This window comes from Coloeus monedula, assembly GCF_965178545.1.
Source record: "Coloeus monedula genome assembly, chromosome: 15".
Classification (NCBI taxonomy): Eukaryota; Metazoa; Chordata; class Aves; order Passeriformes; family Corvidae; genus Coloeus; species Coloeus monedula.
In genome coordinates, this window is record NC_138795.1 from 6,114,874 (window position 1) to 6,122,585 (window position 7,712).

The following is a 7,712-nucleotide window of genomic DNA, read 5'->3' on the forward strand; positions in this document are numbered from 1 at the left end:
GATGCCCCAACAAATGATGACTTGATTGTCTCTTGAAATAAATAAAATCTTCCTTACTTGGACCAACAGAATGGTGTGCAGACATTGATGTAGGTTTTGCTTTGGGTTTCCTGCTGGGGGAAATTCCTGCTGGACTGGCTTTATGGCATTTCCACACTAGGACAAGGATAACCACCCCATGGGCAGGACTCCGGGAGCTGGGATGTCCTGGGCACATTACGTACTCCAGGATGTCCTGTGGATCTTCTTCTGTAATTTCATCACAGAAAAGCAAGTTAGAGGGAGGCAATTTTCAAGAAGCCCATCAGCATAAAGAGATGCAATGTCTAGACACCTACCTAGGATCAGTACAAAATTCAGGATAAGGAATTCAAGGAGAACTTGGCTCATAATGGCAATGTGGAGTAGCAGACTTCTGCATGGATTTCAAGTGTAATTCAGCACATCTTGCCCTGCTGTGGCAGACACCTTTTCTCGCAAGTGCGTAACTGGCATCTTCTCTGTTCTTTTGCCATGAGCTTCACTCCTACAAATTTTCTTTTTTATTCCACTATCCACCAAAGAAGAGACATAAAGCACAGCCAGGATGGTTTCAAAATCCCAAAGCTGGTATTTTAAGATAAGATCAGCAGTTTCAGGCAGTCCTGGCATCACAAGTACTTATTTATTTTTTAAAAGAATACAATGTGTTTGTGTTGAATGCTGAAGCTTAGATTCTTCTATCATTTGTAGAAGGCTTTGTCACCAATAAATCTTTATATCATTGCATGGGTGATGGTGGAGCTTCAGTAACATTTCACAGCACAGCATCAACCACCAAAATAACTTCATCCCAGGCAGCTTCCTATATTCTTAAGAAGCTGAGCTAGCAAATGACAATATAACTTCTGGTTTTGTGCTTTTTTCGAGTTTTGAATATGTCCCAAAAATGGCTTTCCTTCTTAATTTAATTATAAATTTTAAATGAAAAACAATTTATCATTTAAGATGACTGGCAGTGTTCTTCAAAAGTGCACGGTAAGCTGCTTTTGGATACAGCATGTTGAAAAACGATGGAAAAGATTCATGTTGGTTCTTTTTTATTTTAATGACATGCAAATCATGGTTCCATTTTAGGTACTTGGAAATAAGTTCTACAAGTGCTTGATTATGTTTAATAGGGGCTATGCAAGTCCTATCCGGAGGCTGGAATGCAAGCCATAATATGCAGAAGGAATGGAAAGACTGATATAGAAGCAGAAATTAAGATCTTCTTTAGTGTTTCTGCTTTCTTTGATTTATTTAACCCTACTTATACAAAATTCAGTGCAGTTGGGAAGCTTGTTTCTAGATAAGAAACCCTTTTCCTCTTCAGCAGGACAATTCATCTAAACTGGCTTCAACACATTTTGATAAATGCAGCCATTTTCACACACACACAAAAAAGGAAATGGAAAAGTACAATGGTATTTAACACTTTTTAAAAAGTAATTCAATGTGCAGCTGCTGTTTCTCTTCTAAAAACATCTGTGACTTTAGTCTGTGGGTCACAGGTGTGTGTGTACAAGGACAGTCATGTGCAGTTAAGCTCCACGGAGCTCTGACAAATATTGTCCAGTCTGGGGACATTTACAATACAGCATTTTCATGACGATCATCATCATTATCTTCATCATCATCACAGGGAAATCATTGTTCCTAACCCACAAAAACGTGTTCTTCCACTTTGGTTTGGTGAGCAAGTGGAATTCTCAAGGGCAATCCAATCAGGCAGAAGCCCATGGCAAGGGTCATTTACATAAGCATTTAATTACACTTATATTAGCAGCCATCTCTCTGGTCTCTTTTGTCTCTGTGCCACAAACCAGCTCTACCACTGAGTCTTCTGCTGCTGCAGCTGAACCCTTGCTCACGTGTCAGCAGTTCTGCCAGCACCATGCTCCGGAGCAGCAGTGATGGCATTGTCTTCAGTTCCACATCGAAACAAATCCGAGTGGCAGAAGCCTGACATCCGCTGCACAATGGAATTCTTGGATTTTAACCAGCCCTCTCTGTGGGATCAGGATCATCAACCACAGCACAACTTTTCCTGTTAAGTGGGTGACATTCCTCCCAAGCCTTCTTTTATGGATTGAAACACTGTCAGAACTTTAAAAAGTGACAATGCAAGTCTTTGACATGTCCCTCATGCAGTATTACCCCAAGGCAAAAGCATCCCTTCAGGTGTCACTCCCAGTAACCTGCCAGTGTGCTATTTGGGCAGGGATCTCACTGGTAAGTGCACCTCCATGTAAACCCAGGACACACAGTAATTAAGTATTAAAAAGAGAAAATCTTCCTCAGTCCAATTGCTTTTCATTGTTTATGCTCACTTTTAGCCAGTAGGCTCCGAACATTAATTCAAGAGAATGGTTCTTCCCAAAAGGGGGTGGGAAGGCCATGAATAAATGCCCATTTGCTGTTTGCAGGGCTAAGTGGTATTTCCCAAGGAGATTGTTCTACAGCAGCACAGGGACTCAGTTAATTACCCCTGTCTTCTACAATAAAGCCACTCTCCTAATCTGCAGTGTCCATTCACGTTGGTCATAACGGGGTGTGGAGTGGAGAGGGAGCCCAGCCCAAGTGTTCAGCTGTGCCATGTGAAGACCCCATCCAATTTCACATAATAGCAGCCTGTAGAGCCTGAACAACTGAGTGCCTGACTGAGAAGCTCATTTGCATTTTAAATGAACCAGCTGATGCCTTTGGGCAATCTTGATGGTTAATAGCTTAGCAGTAAAACATACCATTCTTTTCTCCCCTCTAAAATAAACAAACAAATACATCTAGGGATCAGAGCATCTCTTCTCTGGGTAGATGCTTTATCTCTTGTATGAGGTCTGCATTTTAAAGGCACTCCTAGTGCTTTTAAGCACTTCTAAATCCCTAATATACGCAGTGGCACTGGATCTTTTTCTTCTCTCATTAAAAAACAAAAGAAAACAGCATCATACACACAAACACACATTTAAAAAAAGCCTTTCAGAAACATCTTGGACTCCTTATCATGATCTCCACAGAGGACAACACCGCACTGCCATCCTCTTGCCCAGGGAATACAGTTCAATGTGAGTTAACACCTCGGTAATCCCTAGAGCTACTTAAAGTGAATTCCACTGGTAATAGGGAGATGAATTGACTGCTAGCAGGTTTCCCCTCCATGCACCTTGGCTCTAAACCGGATCATTGTGATGGGGATTTAACTGCAAACACCCATCAGCCACATTAGGTGAGAGGAGCAAGCACAGCTTTTTGTGATTAAACCTTCTCTGGGAGATGCCTGTGTTGATTTACAGTGGTTGCCCAGACACTGAGCTGAAGGTATTTCTGTTTGCTGCTCATCCTTGCTGCAGTTACGTTTTTAGATAGTGCTCATCCATCTTCCACTGGCCAAGTTCTCACCCTGTAGCTCCTCTCCACAGCCTGTATCCTGTTTCTGATTTGCTGCCATTCCCGTCAAGGACATCTGTGTTGCAGATGAGTCTTAGGACAAATAAGCATCAAACTACCTTCTACTTCTAAATGTAGTGGCCATGACCAGGAGGGATTGAAGAACTGCTGAGTGAAGATAATAAGAAATTTCACATTTTGCTGTTAGTCCAACACTCAAAGCAAGCTGGAGAGGAATTCTTTTGCGAACAAGTGATTATAGATACACATATAGCTATGGCTGGTCAGATGATGGCAGCTATACATCTTTAAAACTCCCTGCTGCCTCCAACTCCCTCAGGAAAGATGCAGGTTTAGGAATATAACACAGATCACCTGTGTGCAGACTGAACGGTACCAGATGATGGAGAGGGAATTAAAGGAAATTGTGATGTTTCCTCTGGGAGCAACAAGAGCAAGTTGCACAGCTCTCCAGAGAATTAGATGATAACAAGCAGGAAAAGGGGATTCCAGCTTGCCAGATGGGTTACATGGTTCCTTTGCAGGCCCCCCTCGCGGCTGGTCCCATCCCTTGAGCCAGCTCTTTGGAAACCTGCTGCCATAAATGTCTCCCTCCAAGCATCTGAGGGCAAAGGAAGCATTCTGAAAGATGTTGTTCTGAATTCCCTGTGCTGCACTCAAGTGATTTCTCTAGCGTTTCACACTCTGAAAGGCAAATGTCAGCACAGTGATTTCTCCAACAGCCACTGCAGAAGACTGAGCTGACACCCTTTCAAGCTTGTCCAAAGAGCACATGCAAGCAAGTTCTGTGCCTTATGGCAGAGACACCATTGCTGTGTGCTGCTGAAATGAGAGGCTTTGGTCAGGCTGCGTGACAGGAAACTGAGTGGGAAAATGTTGGCTTCAGTTTCACTGGAGCCTCCCACAGCAGATGGGTCGAACATTTTAATAAGTCTTCTGAGCAGATGAGCTAAATGTTTTAGACCACATAAGTGCTGATTAGAGAGGTCTTGTGTGTGTCCCCATGCTAACAAGTCAACTCTGCCAAAGCAAGAAATACAAGGTTGCTGTAGTAACAGAATTCAAGTGGCAAGAGAGAAGTCAGTGGAGGGTGAGGAAAGGCTTTGAAAGGGTAAAGCTCAAACCCACCTCTTGGTTTCTGGCTTTCTATGGAGATGGGCTGAAACAGAATGGGAGATCAGATGCAGATTTAAGAGGCTAAAATTGCTTATACAGCCAAAGAGAGGTTGATAAGAGGCAAGGACTGGTGGAAACTAGATGTGTGACCTGTAAGGAGAGGAGTTTACTAGAGACCTATCTCCAGACAGTCTTGCAACTTCTCTTCCCCCAAAGTATATTATTTAGTGGAGATGCCAGATTGGGAACAGCACTAGGAGCCCAGAATGTGCTAGTCTTGAAAACCAGCTTTAGCAAGAGAAGGAGGAAATAGTCTGTTTGTTTACTGGAAAGCTCTCCCAGGGCAGCAACACTCTGCAATATTGATTAGGAATAAAGGGAACACATAAAATGGGTATTAATTTGTAAGACAAAGCTTAAATGTTTTCCAAGATTATTATGTGGCAGAGTTACTTGTAGCTGGTTCTTTGCGACTTGGGAGTGGCTCCTGTGTCCCCCTGCATTGTCTGCACTGTGCTCTCCCCAAACTCCTTGCACTCACGTGCAGGGACAGCCCAGGCAAGACCACAACTTTGGATTTTTTCCAATTACTACTGATCTGTAGAAGCTGCAGCATATCCACCCACGGTGTGAGGATGCAATGGCACTGGGATCCAGGCAGGAGTGTTTGTGTGGGCGGATGATGAGAGGACAGAGAACAACCTATTACTCACCCACAAACGAGAGTCTGATGGGATGTGATCTGAGAAAACAAAATCCTTGAGGAAGTGACGGAATATCAAAATTGAGCATTGGAATGAAAGGTTATAAGCCATTTTTCTTTGGTGCTTTTTCCTCCGTGGGACAGAAACAAATGGTTCAGAGTCCCCTATGAAGTTGTCAGTTAAAGACAGAAGAAACACACCAGAATGGAATTAGACCTCATGGGCCCAACTCAGTGTTCAGCTGAGGATTGTAAATTAACAGCAACCTTTGGTCCTGGAATCCGAGTCCTCACCGAGGCAAGAAACCAAAAATAGAATCTCAGAGAAGTTGGATCAGCACATCCACTCGCAAGCAACACTTGGGGCAAAATAAAGAGCATTTAACTGAATCATTGCACTTGGGAGTCAGTCGGAGGGAGACATCTGGTAACTTCTCCCCTTAAAATCTACAACCTCTCCCCTGTCCCCTGGGGCCTGCAGAGCTGGTGTCCCTTTCCTGCAGGGGAAAGTTCTCTTTCTCAATTCTCCCTTTCTCTCCCTATTCATTTTTTGATCAGGAAGGTGGAAATTGAAGGAGATGTTCATCTCAGCTGTGGAAATGTTCCTGACAGAGTAGTATCACACGCATTTGTCAGTCCTGCTCTCAGCAGCGAAAGCAAAGAGGCTCCATCACTTTCGCTATGGCAACCACTCAGTGCACTTCAGTTAAACTTCACTTAACTTTTTTTCCCTTGGTGATATTCAGCTGGAATTGCCCTTCCCATGGTCAAAAAGCCCTCAACAGCCACTCTGAATTCCACCTGCATGGACAGAAATCAAAGGCTCAGCCAGCACAGCCACTTTGACACTGCAAACTGCCTGAATTAAAACATCTGTAGCGTCTGTACCTAGACAAATAAATCCAAATTAATTCAATCTTACAGAGGAAAGTTTGTTTATTCATTAAACAGAGTAAAATGGTGAGTCAATTTGTAGACACCTGGGCTGGAATCAGCCTTCTGACACTGCAGTGTGAAACCAGCAGCCCATGTTCAGAGCAAGCTAAGAAATCACACTCTTCCATCTTCCAGACAAACAAAGAAGGAAGGAATCAATTTTAAGGTATGTCTTTCTTTTTTTGGGGGTGCTGAGTCATTAAGGAACCTTCTTCAGAGTTCACCTTCTCCATCCCACTTCTGTGGGAGTCTCTTCCCAAATTTCTGAAGATAAGTAACTCTTCCTGCACTTTTGTGTCAACCCCCCTCCTCCCTGCCTGTGCTGGCCCTGTGATCTGTCTTGTCTGCAAGACATTCCTTATCAGGGAATGACTAATGGCACATTGATGTTGACTGGAAAATATCCCCAAACCTCATTATTATTGTCTTAGATGCCTGTCATCATGACCTGACCCTTTGGAGCCATCTTATGAAGAGGAGCTTGTAAACTTTCCTGCTACTGGTGAAACAGGAAAGAAATTTAGGAACTATAAGCCTTTGAGGCACAAATTAAAAGTAGTGGCATTTTTGTTAATTCTCTTAGAGTCATTGCATTTACTTCCTGCTCTGTTGTTATTTAGTCTGTTTTTACTATTTATACATTTGAATGTCAAAGGTTTGAATCTGATCCCAGTTACTTACCAATAAATCATGAGTAACCTTGGGGAAATCACAGGTGTGCTGGGGAGTTTAGATGAAATCATAATTTCCAAAAAGGTTTCTTCCCAGTGAAATTTCTCTTCCCCCAGAGGATTCAGGGGATGCATGCAGGCAGTTTAATGCCTAGGAATTAGACTCTTTGCATTGCCCCAATCCAGTTTGTTTTAATTTTCCAGCTTGTCATATTACCAGTTCAATCCTGCATGGAATTTTACCTGATGGTAAACAGATTTGCCTGGAGTTGCAGATTGCTTTGCAGCCTGGATATTTGTAAACCTCGGGATATTTGTAAACAGAGAGAAAAACCAAGAGGTAACTGTACCTAAATAGACATATACATATGCAAATCTTTCCTGCACTTTGCTCACACCTTGAATTACACAGGTTTAATATTGGCTGCTGCTGAGATACTGAGATTCAGTGGCTTCAAGTCCTTAAGCAACAACTCTGAACTGTGCAGAAACCATTGGTGACAAGACTACTGTGAGCAGGTGCTGGTGCAGTTTTCTTCCACATGACTTTGCCGGTGCTGAAGGGCTCCTGGTATTCCAGCTCTGGATTCCAAGCAGACACAGTGTCATCTAGAGGAGAAAGCATGGCCATGCACACTGAGATATAAAGGGAATATATTTTTTATGGGATTAAATGTCCCAAAAGAAACCAGTGTCCATACTGATGCAGTTTTCCCTCCCTCAATTATCTTTCTGGGTTGTGTGTATGCGTGGGCACAGGGCATGACATGAAGGTCTCTGGGGAAACTCCTTTGTGATAAACCATAAAGAATATCTCACTGATTTGGGTCATTTATGTCTTTCTATTATCTCCTGCT